General features: G+C 43.2%; 1 protein-coding gene across 2 annotated transcripts in view; it reads left to right on the forward strand.

Moving 5' to 3' along the window:
• The window catches only part of zfpm1 (zinc finger protein, FOG family member 1), an 82645-nt gene that overhangs the window by 15930 nt on the left and 51604 nt on the right, over nucleotides 1–15111 (forward strand). Inside the window, exon 2 of one of the 2 annotated variants that reach the window (XM_045688165.1) lies at nucleotides 8496–8566. The exons of the other annotated variant lie outside the window; for it this stretch is intronic. The gene's annotated coding sequence lies outside the window, so the exon portion shown is untranslated. The remainder of the gene's footprint in view (nucleotides 1–8495; nucleotides 8567–15111) is intronic. 2 annotated transcript variants of the gene reach the window in all.

A 15111-nucleotide genomic window follows, 5' to 3' on the forward strand; every position in this document is an offset into this window, starting at 1 on the left:
GGGTGCAGATAGGGCTGACACAGCGGTCCAATAGCCAGCGCTCTCTCCCCCATTATCATTCCTGCCCACCGATGGGCTCCCAGAGCGCTATCTGCTCTCCATTTCCACTCCTGCGACAGATAAGAATGGAAATACTGACTTCATAGCTGACTGATTAAAGTGTCTGCCTTTCTTGATAATACACAGATAAATTATGATTTTTTTCTCTTTCTCTTCCTCCCTATCACTCTCTCTCTTTCTCCCTCTATCCAGAAAGGATGGGGTGCGTCAGGGTGAAAAACTTCCCTTTTTAATTTCTCTTTCTTTGTAGGCCTTTTTGAGAGGGAGCAGGGTCGGAGGGAGAGGGGAGGGATAGGGATAGAGTGTATGATGGTAGTATAATTGGGAAAGTTTGAGGGTAGTGTAGTGTGGAGGTCTATTATACATCTAGGTTGCATATGTATACATAATAGGGTCGTGCTGTTTTGGTTGTCCGAGCCATCTATTAGCAGCGAGGCCAGAGGAAACGGTACAGAGCGTGGGCAGCAGCCATATCTACAGCCCAATGAACTCCCATCGGAGTTACAGGCTTTTCCAGGTTGAGTTTTTATCACTGATTGCACCAGTGAGATACCAGGGTGATCAGTGATGGATAGACTCCAGCATCCAAATCCTGTAACCCATTTGCTTTTTATCCACATTCCCTATCTTTCCTCTTATTTTTCTCTCCCCTTACTCTCTTTCCATCGTTACTCCTGTTGTCTCTCCTCCACTCACCCCTCTCTCCTCTCCTCTGCTCTCCTTCCCTCTCATTAATAGTGTTCCATTAGGAGTGAAATTCCTCCATGCCTCCTCATCCCATATTGTAATATGAAGTCACTCTTCCTGTCTACTGTCTCTTTGTTGTATGTGTCATAGTTTTGAGTCAGATGAGCTGTTCACGTAGCCCGTAGCACACATAGACACGAGCTAGACAAGAGCTGATTGCACATGGCAACAACTCACTGGCCTATCCCAGTAGTAAAATGTCCCACCCCTCTCTCTGTCACAGTGGAATCTGTCCCCACAAGCTTGGGCCCTGTTAGAGCCTCGGAACAGGAAGTGAGTGATTGTCCCCTTTAGAGGTGCAGAGGAACACCTCCCCAAAAGGCCCCCTCCTGACAGAGAGACAGACCTGTAGCCATTGGGAGAACAGCGGCCTATAACAACGTGCTGTTTGTTCGGGGCACAGTAACTGACCTTGATAGACGACAGATGTTTTTTTTCTGTGAGTGAGATAAATGATAAATCTGTCTGGAATATATTTTCACTCTTCTTTGAAACATGACTTTAGGATAGGTTGAGTCTGTGTCTGCTTCTCTCCCACTGCTTCAAATGAACTGTCTTTGACTTTTTCCCCATACTCCCCTGTGACCATTTCACCATAGCTAACCCTGCTGCTGAATTATACACATTAACAGGCCTGTTAAAATGTGTACATAAGGTCAATTTGATACCAAAACCTGACTTCATTTTTAAGGGTAATAGTCCTTTTTTTAGGCCATAAAGAATAGAGGGTGGAAGCGGGGGAAAAAAATATACTGCGATAAAAAGCCTAGATAAGGGAATGACTGTGTTGTGTAGGAGTTGATATCAATGTTATCTATCTCTCTTTTTCACTCTCCTAGCCCTTCTGTTGTTTTTTTACCCCTTATCTCGCTCCACCAAAATGCCAGGAACAAAAAAGGAGAAAGAAAGAAATTACCGCATGGATTATTCATGGGGAGGCTGATAAAATGTTGACGCAAAAATTAAGAATATATGTTTTTCTTCCTCTCAGTAATTTTGGTTTTTAAAATGTTTTAAAATAAAGGGTTAGTGTTGTGTGATAGCTTAGTTGGTGTGATCGTTTTTGTGTTAGGAGATTGGACCTTGTTTAACCCTTTTCCCCCGCTATGTATTTCTGCTCAGACCAAAGCCCCCGTCCTCATGATCCACACAGACACATAGAGCGCTGCTTGGCTTAGATAAGGCAGACCTCAATCTGACACTAATAGAGAGGCAGGAACACAGTGGACAGGCCTGTGTTGTCGTAGATGACAGCAGGTCTGGTTATTGTTAGGTTTCTGCTGAGGAGCTCTCCCCTCACAACGAAGAGGGGTAGGCCGTCCCTCTGACCCTGCTTTACATCCTAATCATTAATTGCACCTGTTCTAATACAATAGCTTTAAATCTCAGTACTGATTTTCTGGTATTTAATTCGTCTACTCTGGTTTCCCTTCTGGTCTCAAAATGGCCACCATGTAATGCTCCCCTCTGGTACTGATGCAAACCTGAAAATTTGAGTAAGATGCATCCAGAAGGGGATTAAATAAATATACTGCACAAAAATATAAACACAACATGTAAAGTGTTGGTTCCATGTTTCATGAGCTGCAAAAAAGTTCCCAGAAATCTTCGATAGGCACAAAAAGCTTATTTCTCTCAAATGTTGTGCACAAATTTGTTTACATCCCTGTTAGTGAGCATTTTTCCTTTGCCAAGATAATCCATCCACCTGACAGGTGTGGGACATCAAGAAGCTGATTAAACAGCATGATCATTACACAGGTGCACCTTGTGCTGGGGACAATAAGAGGCCTCTCTGAAATGTGCTGTTTTGTCACACAACACAATTTTGAGGAACCGTGCAATTGACATGCTGACTGCAGGAATGTCCACCAGAGCTGTTGCCAAAGAATTGAATGTTAATTTCTCTACCAACGTCGTTTTGGAGAATTTGGTAGTATGTCCAACCGGCCTCACAACCGCAGACCACGTGTAATGACGGCAGCCCGTGACCTCCACATCCAGCTTCTTCACCTGCGGCTCGTCTGAGACCAGCCTCCCGGACAGATGATGAAACTGTGGGTTTGCACAACCGACGAATTTCTGCGCAAAATGTCAGAAACTGTCCCAAGGAAACTCATCTGCTTGCTTGTCGTCCTCACCAGGGTCTTGACCTAACTGCAGTTTGGCGTCGTAACTGATTTCAGTGGGCAAATGCTCACCTTCGATGAGCACTGGCACGCTGGAGAAGTTTGCTCTTCACGGATTCCCAGTTTCAACTGTACGGGGTGGATGGCAGACAGCATGTCTTGTGTGGGCAAGCGATTTGCTGAAGTCAATGTTGAGAACAGAATCCCCCATGGTGACAGCGAGGTTATGGTATGGGCAGGCATAAGCTACGGACAACGAACACAATTGCATTTTATCGATGGCAATTTGAATGCACAGAGATACCATGACGAGATCCTGAGGCTCATTGTCTTACCATTCATCTGTTGTCATCACCTCATGTTTCAGCATGATAATGCACGGCCCCATGTCACAAGGATCTCTACACAACTCCTGGAAGCTGAAAATGTCCCAGTTCTTCCATGGGCTGCATACTGACTAGACATGCCATCAATTGAGCACGTTTGGGATGCTCTGGATCAACGTGTATGACGGTGTGTTCCAGTTCCCACCCTTATCCAGCCACTTCTCACAGCCATTGAAGAGGAGTGGGACAACATTCCACAGGCCACAATCAGCAGCCTGATCAACTCTATGCGAAGCAGATGTGTCGCGCTGCATGAGGCAAATGGTGGTCACACCAGATACTGACTGGTTTTCTGATCCACGCCTGTACTTTTTTTTTTTTTTTTTTTTTAAGGTATCTGTGACCGACCAATGCTTACCTGTCATGTGAAATCCATAGATTAGGGCCAAATGAATTTATTTCAATTGACTGATTTCCTTACATGAACTCTAACTCAGTATTATTGCACGTTGCATTTTAGATTTTTGTTCAGTGTAGATTAATTTGAAATGAATTTCAACAGATTACGAAATGGAAGAGCGCTGTCTCTATCTTGGTTTATCTCTCGCTGTTCTCTGGTTTGTTATAGATTGCTACAGTAGCGAGTCTTTGTGTGGTGTCCTTGTGCATCACACTTGACCCTGTTTTAAACCGTAGGTCACCTGGTTGGCCATCCCCTGCCCCCACGGCAGGGTCAGGTTTCCGCTGCTCTTTGTGCCTCTGGTCCCTGTGTGTGTGTGTCTGTGCATCAGTGTGAGTCCTGGGGTAGACGGGCTCTGTTTCAGGCCTAGTCGGGGAGGCAGGAGGTGGGGTGGAGGTGCCCTCTGTCCCTGGCTCCTGATGCATGCTAGAGATTAGCTGCAATGGACCAGGAGAACAAGGTAACAGTGGATGGATGGTTGTCGCCATCCCAGCAATGAGATCTAGCTAATGTCCTCTAGTCAACCATCCGCTCTCTACTTTCTCCTCATCCTTTCTCGTCTATTACCTCTTGTACCTATTCTTTCATGGAATGAGATATTTCTGGGTAAGATATACTTCCTTATTCCTTGCCTTTTTATTTCTTTCTGCATCATCAATACAAAGAACATCACACGGACGGACAGACACACACTTTCCCTTTCTCCAACTCATTTAATTTCTTTTCCCTTTCATCTTTGTGCTCTTGCCCCTCCTCCCCTCACCAGTGAGTCTTGTCAAATTATTAGTATTAGCAGCAGCAGTGTCCCCTGAAGTAAAACAATCAGCTGTAATCTATCAGTGTGTTATCAGGCCTATCTGAGAGCCGAGAAAGCCGGGGCCGTGTCCGTGGCGCCGAGCTCTGGAGCTGATAAAGTTTCAGAGTTCAGTGATGATGAATGTTAAGAAACTACGCCCTCGTTAGAGAGGATGTGGACTTGGCAGAGGGAGTAAGGGGCCTGGGCTGAAAAACAAAAAGCCTCGGCACCAGCCACGGGTCGTGGGTCAAGCCCTTGTTTTTACAGACACACTCTCTGTCCTGACCCTCTCCTCATTTACTCTGTTTTTTTTACACAGGGTTCACTTTCCCCTCCCTCACTCCCTCCTTAAATCTCTCCTTTGACCTTTGGGCCTATTGCCTAGTTTTCTTATTCGGTTGTATCTGTATCAAAGTTCTCATCTCATGAGTCTCAGACATGTTTTTACCCTCTATCCCCTGATCCCTTTGTCCTCTCCGTCCACCTGAGCTCATCAGCAGCTTCTATCTATCACCTGAGCCATCACGTCATGCATCAAAGTCCCCCGATTACGATGCAATTGATAAGGAGGCTGGAGACTCAAAAGTGCACAGTACAAATTTCCGATAAAGCATTAGTTCCTTTATAGATATTAGCTTCTGGGTATTCAAATGGTTCCTATTCTTTAACTTTGAATTCCAAGAGCTGTGATATTTGATAAGGATATGTGTGGAACCAGCACAATTGGTGTCCCCTCAGTCTTCTGACATATTGTTCTCTGATGGTTCGAAGACATCTTTTTACCTTCATCTGCCTGTAACAAGTGGCACAAAAAGAGAAATGGTTGGAGTTGTTAAGAGCATAAAAGAGGGAACCATTATGATTGTGACAAAGTTCATGAGCGTATAATAGCAGTTAATGCAACGCAAGGCGCAGGCTGCTTTGTTCGCCAAAGTGTTGAGCGTTTAATAGAATCTGATAGACACGAGTCCTCGGGCCCAGAGGACGAAGGGGGGACTATGTGCTCATCAAGGAACTCTGTGCTCATCAAGGGAGCCGGGTGCGCTCTAAAGGAATCATTTGTCAATAATTGGCCGTGTCAGTCTCGTTAGACGTTTGATAATGCTGCGGTTCTTTGGGGCCGGCCTGTGAATATCTCAAATGAAACCGCCAGGCAGCGTGTGGCAGCAGATCTGGGCTCTCGATAGCACCATTAAGTGCTTTAGAAGTATTTTTGCTGAATTCACACAAAGCAAAAATAGATAAATAAATAATGAAAAAGAAAGTGGAACATCAACTGTCAGGGAAGTGATACAGACTATAAGAAATCATTTGTGAGGGTCTCCTCAGCCATCACTGTGGTTAATTCGCTTACTCAAGCAATCGTGTGTGTGTGTGTGTGTGTGTGTGTGTGTGTGTGTGTGTGTGTGTGTGTGTGTGTGTGTGTGTGTGTGTGTGTGTGTGTGTGTGTGTGTGTGTGTGTGTGTGTGTGTGTGTGTGTGTCCAACAGCCCCTTGGCCTTGTAAGTGCTACTGTAAGTGCTTATCCCAGCACTGTGTTATCCGAAAAATGGTTTTGAAAATGGTGTGTGTAGACTGTTCAGTAGGTGTGTGTCTGATCCCCTCTGTGAGCACATCACTCAGCACTATGGGATTCATTATCTCTTCCACTGAAAGGCCTGGAATGTTTCTAGAGATATTGTGGAATGGTTTATCTCAGAAATATCTCAGAATGGCTGACGTTTATCTGATTGGCTAAATCCTTCATGGCACCACATTCCACTGACCCTCCTTCTCAATTTCCCAATAGCTGCAAAATGGAGACTACACGAAATGTGCATATTCTCAAACACTACTGTATGTCAAAGTACACTGTGGTGTGGACCAAGGTTACAGCACCAAGCTTACTGCTCTTGAGTTGTGCCTTACCTACGTTCTGAGTAATAAGGGCGCAATATAAAACCCCAGTAGAGATGCATGGAGATCTCCCCTTAGTTAGGGAAAGAGTCTCTCCTTGTATCAGTGCAGCGATCTAACCGATTAACACTGTCATGGCACAGGCTTGTTTGTCCTCATGCTGTACAAAGCCACTGTGACCTTTCAGTCAACTGGTCAGACTTTGCATGTATTTCTGCTATTTCCTTTTTATGCAAATGCAGACTGATCGGTTCCAGGGAGTTGGATTTTGGGCCTCACTGGTATTAATAAAGGGAGATTTTGGGGCCCAGGTGAAGATTATGGGAGTTTGGTCTGGTTAGTGATATTAGAGGATGGGACTGGTTAATAGTTCAAATGTAATGGGCTGGCTGTGGAGGGATCATTATATTACATCTTTGGGTTACTTTTAACCTTCAGTCCCGTTTAGATTAAATTCTTCTCGGCTATATGGCACGTGCAGGAAGGTTCATGTATGAGAAGACTCTCCATGACTATACTCTTGGTGCTGTATCCTGGTTAAAACAGTGTAATGGCAGTATGAATGTATACATTTTATAAGCAAGCTTCACCATCTGAATTTCCAGCAGCTTCTCTGAGTAAGGTATTTTCCCGCACTCTAAAACCACACTGTTTAAGTGAGTGTAATACTGGAATCCAGCATTTATTATTAATCTAAAGATAACACTTCCAGTGCTGAACCTCCAAGAGTGGTGGGCAATGGGCTAGGAGGAGGGGGAGGTAACGTTCATATTCCCTTTCCTCTGAGAGTGCCTCTCAAAAAGAAGACATCTATCGCTCTCATCCCCCTGCTTTTATTTCCCTTTCAGCTCATCTTAAATTTCCATTATTCACCACAAAAAGCCAAGCCTAGCCTATTCATATGGCTCTGTAACACTGATGGCCCTCCTACACACTCACACACACACTTCAACCAACACTGTTATTAATCATCCCTATCAGTTTCTCACATCTCCCTGCTATTTGCTGTTTAATCACTAAAATAATATAGGGGGTAGAGTGCCTGTTGCCATGGCGACCAAAATTGAAAAGGTCAGGGTGAGTTTATCTTATCAGTGATAGAGAATGGTTACTAATTACAGATAGGTACTACCAGCTTTCAGTCCACTGGGCCCTGCCTTAAAACACTATCAGCAATCCACACCGGCCTGATATTAAAATTATCTACAGTCATCCACACAGACACACCTCGCCCTGGCACTGCACACCACGGCAGACCAGACAAGACAGGACCAGACTTTATCAGAGCTAACTAATACTCCAAACTAATGAAACAACCCTGTTTTAATGAGAGCTCTGGTATGTACTCCGCTCAGCTAGTGACTGATGAATTGTGCCTTTTATCTAGGTTATTCCCTCAGCTAAGGGTGATGTATATCCTACTAAAATGTATAAGTATATTTATGACTAATTGCAACTATAGAGGAACCATAGTGCCGCCATAGTGCTCATAGTTAATGATGAGACCTAGCTTTCGTGAAAGATCACCAATCATATGGCTTTATTAGGAAGTGATTTATATAGACAACAGAACACTAATAATATTTTTTGTTACAGCTATAAACTAATAATAACCTGTCGTATTATTTTTAAATATGTAGGGCAATTCCACGTTAACGGAATTACGCTTTGACTTAAGCATTTCACAATGTATGCCAAACAAAAACATTGATTTCAAAGTTTAACACACAATACAACTCTATGCACAACAACTACTTTTAACAATTTCTGCTGAAAATTTAACCAAAACATTTTTTTGTTGAAGAACTGTCCAGATGCAAACTGTGGTAACGTCGTTTGCAACCTTGTTTTCCCAAAAAATATCTGTTCCGAATGAAGGTTGGAATATGTCTGCATAAAGAATGGAGTCAGCTATGGCACCTTGAGATTATAAACATCTCTTGGTTATTGAACTTCAGTAAATTAAGTGGATTTACACCCGCAAACGAAATTACGGTAACGGAATTACATCATGGGTCCCTGATCTGTACTACACAGAAATGCATAATTATGGATATATATCATTTTCCTCATGTTTCACAGGTTTTGGACATCACAGCGCAGCGCAGTAGAGCACAGTGCATGAACATCCGGTGTCGGTCGGTGCTCAGTGGGTGAGGATTCTGGTTAAAGTAAATGGAAAGAGAAGGGGCTCATGGGTAGGTGTCAGTAAGAGATTGACATTAACTGGAGAGCGGGAGAGAAAGGCAGAGAGGGATAGAGCGGGGATAGAGCGAGGGAGGGGTTGTCCAGATTGACTTTTTTGGTTGGTTTGACCACCAGATGACAGAAAGGGAAAGAGAACAGTTATGAGCTGAACATAATAGTATGTCAGTGGAAGGGAGGACAGTACAGGTTACCCAACTGTGGTTTGTGATTATTATGAGTTCTCAAGGTAGCCCATTCATTTGTAGTCATTTATTTTATTGGTAATGTCGTTACCAGTTACGAGTTTTAATCACTTAATAATTCATAAACTAAATTGATATCAGTGAAATCACTATAGCTAATTGGTAGGTCTACCATACTTGTTACTTAGAGGGAGAGATTACAAAATACATGAATTTTTGGTAACGGAATTACAAGGCAATATTTCTTAAACTTACAGAAGGTAATCAATTTCACCAAAATGAAATGTACGTTAACATTTATTGTGTTCTGATGTATTTCTGATACCTTTTAAGAATTTTTCTGGTAGATGTTTTTCGAAGACACTGTTTATCCAGAAATCAAAGCCATTACTTATGCCCAATTTTTAAGATGGAATATGGTTGAAAAATGTATCTAGGCCTTAATTTCCCCAAAATATAGGCTCTTAGCTTTCATTTGACACCCAATTTGATATGCTCACATGTTGGTGCTCATTTTATTTTATTTTTCAATAGAAATACCCAGCATTTAGCTTTATTGCATTTTGTACCAGTAATAACTATGTTTGTAATCAAGATGTTTTTGTTTTAATGAATGTGTGTGGGAACTGCAAGGTGTGAACCTAATTATACAGCTACGTTTTACAGCTAGTTATCCATTGTGGTTATTTTAGTAAATCATATACCATATATTCAAATGGTATGTGTTTATGTATATGCATTCAATTGTGTGTGTGTGTGTGTGTGTGTGTGTGTGTGTGTGTGTGTGTGTGTGTGTGTGTGTGTGTGTGTGTGTGTGTGTGTGTGTGTGTTCACTTGTTTCTCTACACTCTTAGTTATCATCTTTGACATTTGGCTGTACTCCCCCGTATCTTCCCATCATCTGAGAAGAACACATTTTTCCCATCAGAAATCCCGTTGTGACTTTTTGCGTTCGAGGGGTGCTGATACTTCCTTTTGCAACCAGGGAAGATGCATAGATGTGAGTGCATCTTTTCTGGGCTGTGTTCCCTCTCCCCCTTCTGGATGTTATCAGAGCAGTGAGGGCTACAGTGATGCCCTGCCTCTTGAAAATACCCCCTTTCTTAGCTGCTGCCAGCCATGCAGTGGGTTATATTTAACAAGCTAACCCCATGCTATCTCCTCTACATCCCCTCTACATGCTCCACAGAGTTATCACACTCACACTCCCAGGATCTTTATTTTTATTTTTTTAAGCCATGTGACAGGAGGGATAGATAACATTTCAACTGCCATCCGCTCCTCTGCCCCTTTTTTTAACTTTCCGTGTCCCTTTTTTTCCGCTCTCTGCCCTTCTTTTTTTGGGCCTTTCAATTTATTTTTGTTGATCTCTAAATCTGAAATTTGTTGTTAGACCGATATAAACTGACATGGTCCTATGGGTCATATGATCATGCAATGCCTCGGTAAGTTACAGTTTGATGTAGTGATGTGGAAGACTAGTGTTATTGTACATCCTGTCTCTATGCAGCTCCTCTATTTCCAGGGTTTCTCTTCAGGGGTAGTAGCAGTAACCACTGTGTTGAGTGTTTTTATGTTCTTTTAGGATGTATAATTAAGTCATAACAATTACTGGAGAGCCATAAAAGAGAATTGTGGTTTAACAGGTTATGTGTAGATATTACACATCTTAGAAATACACAGTTGTGACTTCCACAGGGCAGCCGGTATACTGAGTGGGTTAAAGAGCAGGTGCGTACTCACTAAGCAATGCTCAGAGAACAGTAGGCTATGATACTGCCGTTCTTAGTAAGCAAATACATTGTGTAGTTAACACCATTTTAAAGGTACTCAAACACTGTAGATACAAGCCAGAACAATTTGGATATCAAAGCATAGATAGATCACAGTGATCCAATAGCTTGCGTAAAGCAGCGTTAAGTGGATAAAAGCAGCTAGGCCATGAGTCGAGGCCTCTAATCGTCTCCTATCAGGGCTATATCAGTCTAGTCTAAACCCTAACCCCCAACACGTTCACTGGGGGTCACTTTCGCTCCAGCTTCCCAGCAGCCTCTGCACTTTGAGCACTGTTTTGGTGATCCAAATCTGGGCAGTTTTTTTCTTCTTCTCTGGCTCGGGATGTGTTTAGTCTCTCGCGCTAGCAGAAACATCTGTGTAAGTGTTTGTCTGTTGGAGCAGTGGCAACGGTTGTAGGCCCCTCTGGTTGGAGAGTTAAGCTAAGGCATCAGGGTCAACACTCGGATAAGACGGCCAACCGAAGGCCGCGGCACTTCAGACAAAAAGAGAGGAGGAGATAGAACGAGGCTCAGGAGGAGGAGGTGCTTAGATCTTCTGCTGGTTTCTGTCAGAGCTTCGAGAGCGTTAGTGGAGGACAAATGGCAGTGGGTTGAGGCTTCTCTCCTCTTCTCCTCTCCTCTGCATACCATCATAATCATTCCCCCTCCCATCTTCATTCAGGGTTAAGATCAAGGAGGAGAGCGGTGGAGGGATTGCAATCATCCTCCTCTTATGAGATCTCTCACATATTCCCTCCCACATAAGTAATTACTAAGGGGATGATTCTAACTTGACTCACTCAGATGTCTTTCTTTGTTTGGACGTTCAGTTCCATTCTTGTAGTGGTGTTGCTCAGAAATTGGATGGCACAGAGAAAAACTGGCACCAAACTAAAAGTTCGGATATGAACTACTCAGACCTGTGTAGATTTACTTAAGCGTGCGTGTAATTGGCGTAAAAGGCCATGTTAGGATCCAAGCCAAGTTATGAGTTTGGCCCTAAGGTCTTACGGACAGTTGACACAAAATTACCTAAATTCTATGAGAATGAGTGTGGAAATTCTCATCGGTGCTCAAGGACACTTCCTATATAGCATGTGAGAGTCTGATAAAGAATATGCAACAATATCACTGATATTTAGCCTTCCAGACTAGAGTGTAGAGAGATTGTTCTACCGTGGTTTCTGTTTTGGAAAATAACAGTCACACTTAAGATCTATTGACCTTGTGTGTGTGAGCGAGGGAGGCTATAGTGACCCCTTTACGACCCCCTAGTGACGCCTATAATAATGCCCATTTTGATTCTAATAGGTGCATCTCTTTTCAATTGGCTCAGCAAGCTATTCGCTTGGTTTCAACGTACAGACCCACAGCTGGACGCTATAGTCCCCAGAATCACTACCTATTTATGGCTCCTATTTTCAAACCTCTTGTACCTTATTTGTGTATGTTGGAAGTCCAGAGCATTAGATTTATGTGAAATAGGGTATGTAATTAGGATCAAAAGATGGAGGAAGATGTTATTGCAAAAGGTCCCTCTATCCAGTTTCCATACACACACACACACACACACACACACACACACACACACACACACACACACACACTAGTCAAAAATTTGAATTGGAGGGGTGTGTGTGTCTGAGTGCGTCAGTATACCCACTCAGTGGCCTTGCTGGTTGTTCAGGATAGATAGGGAGCAGTGCAATAAGTAGTTGATTTCCCCCCCCCCCCTCTCCCCATGGATCTTGGGAACGGTGGGAAAGTGAAAATCTGCTGCTATTTTCAATCTTTTATCAGGGCGCTTATCGCCTGGCTCTTGTCTGCATGCCTGGCTTCAATAGTCCAGGGTCTCGGCTCAAGCCGCCTGGCAACTCAACTCCCCCTGGTTCTCCCCTCGTGCTCTGCTCTGGCTGTACTCTCTGCCCAAGAGCAAATATGACCATGGAGAGGGGATCGAGCAGGACAGTGTCCTTTTTTCTTATTTAGGGAAAATTGTTGTCAATGTTTTTCATGATGGTTGTTTTTGTGTCTGTGTGCGTCTTGTTTTTGGAGGTTATGTCTGTGTGTGAGTGAGAAATGTATTCATAATAACCCTCCTTCGTACAGGCAGCGTGACGCAAAACCTTCTCTTAAAATGAAATGACATTTTAAACACAAGAAAACAGGTGCACATACAGTACACAATTTTCCCTTTAGACAACACAACACACATTCTTACATACAGTACATCCTATAATGAGTGGATCATAGGACCTGCCCTCCTATATAACCTCTATGGGATAGTATCATGGCCTTGATAATAATGACCATCTTTCACCGGGAGAGTGTTTGATGAGGTGCCAAGTAGGAACTGTTGTGATGTGTGTCTAGGGAGGGAGGGGACATCATTCCACATACTGTATCCTAGAGAGGGAACATACACTGGTCATATAAGAACCTCATTATGATTATGAAGTGTCATATATAGGTGTCATATATAGATCTCCCCTTTTAAACCTGTTGCACATTACTGTTAGATGTTACTATTTTGCTAACTGTTAATGCTTTAACAGTTACTGTAATTACAAGTAGATGAACAAGGACAGTGAGGTTTACAGTCAAATAACTAAAATGGTTGAGAGGTCGCCAGGGCATAGCTAGGTCACACAGTTAGATGTTGCTGTGCTCTTGAATGTTCCATACCAGAAACCTGTTGAATTTTAAGCCGTGTGAAATGTATTGACATGCAAATTCAATGATAATAATCTGTATTCTGCACCCAAACAAAGGTGATGAAATCTTGTAAAATGTCCTTGCAATTACAGATATTGTTTTATACCTCACCATGTACCTTGGTGCACACAATGCTGTTTTGATGCCATTGATGTGGGGAATATACTGTATCTCAAGGTGTAAGGCGTGGTTGGTATAACGAGTGTCTTAAACAACCTCCTTTCCCACCCCGCTGCCCATGAAGTGTCACACAATCTGGACTCATCTGAAAATTCTGTGTTAGTAGGTACTGTAGCTAGTGGAGCTTGATGAAAAGTGAGAATGCCTTTTGTGAATGTAATGCTGTTAGTGTGTATGAGGCTCAAAGACGCTTGGACCCTATCAGGGCTAAAAACACCATGTTCCAACATGGAAAACAAGAGGACGATTTATTTTAGCCCAGCAGAAATGTCCTCTTGAGAGGTGGCGCTATCTGATAGATTGGTGTGAAGAGGTTTGTTGATCTCCCCTTGCAGGGGTAGTTTTTCTCTCATGGGGGCATGAAGTATACCCCTGTACTGGACAATCCATCACTGGCGATGCTGGGCAGTAGGTAACCTTGGTGCTATCTACCATCACACCTGCCCTCTCAGGGCCCACAGAGTGATATCCAGGCAGAAGGAAGCTGGTTTCCCTCCATGTTACTGACTCCTTCCTGTTTTCCTTCTCTAGTCCCGTTCTCTTTCTGTGGATTCATTCACCCCGTTGTCTCCCCTGGACCATTATCAGGGAGAGAGCTCCTGCTCATTAAGGAGTTAATTTTCTCCTTCCTATCTCTGATTTGTATAGTGAACCTAAAGCACTGTGAATTCTTTAAATGTATTTCATGTTATCAAAAGGAGAAAAAGGGGAAATGGGGGATATTTAATCGTTTAAGTAGTCTTCCTGGGGAACTATGCTTTTTTTTTCTCTCTTCCCAGCAATGTAAAGAAATCCTGCTGAAGCCGCCCAGCTCAGTAATTCAGTTTTTAAAGCAATGAAGAAAAAAAAAATAGAACGACTTGATGAAATTCCACTATCAGCTCCGAACCAATATGCAAAATATCTCGCTGGAAATCAAATAGCTATTATGTTTTCATTTCCACGTCGGCGTATTTGCTTAATGAAGAGGAGACAGATCAGACCAGCAGAGAGAGTCTGCAGGAGCCGATAACCGAGAACGGCTCCCAGCTATCCGCACAGAGTGACGCTCCCAGTCACAGTGTTTTTTTCTGAGAGCGAGGGAGGGGTGGTGGGGGGGTAGAGAGAGGGAGGGAGAGGAAGAAAGCGGGAGAGCAAGAATATAAAAGAGAGATGGCAGGGTGGAAAGGGAAGAAATGGGGGGGATGATTATATACTGTAGGATGGAGTGAGGGATGTAGTAAAGGGAAAAGAGATTTCATTTGGGGAGATGTAAAGGAAAGGGGGGGGGGGGTGTTTGTCAAAGCTTCTGTACCTCAGTGCTCTGTCCGGGGATTTAACTGTTTGATGTTTGACGTCCTGCTGTCACGTGGTCCACGTTTGGGATCAGGCGGGCCCTGTTTGAAGTGCTCCAATGCCCTGTGCACATGAATATCATTGCCACGCATTATCATCATATTATAATCACACTCATTATCATAAGTATTATAATCAGTCATTCATATGAATTCACTGATGGCGTTGACAGACATTTTATGCAGATATATTTTTCTATTTAGTTGCAGGCTATAGCTCTCATATCTTTTCTGACTGTGTTTAGTCTGGCTGTGGTTTGACAGACAGTTCAGCTCACAGGAATGCTACTTATTTATAAAGTGA

This window comes from Salmo salar, chromosome ssa10 (assembly GCF_905237065.1).
Source record: "Salmo salar chromosome ssa10, Ssal_v3.1, whole genome shotgun sequence".
NCBI classification, from domain to species: domain Eukaryota; kingdom Metazoa; phylum Chordata; class Actinopteri; order Salmoniformes; family Salmonidae; genus Salmo; species Salmo salar.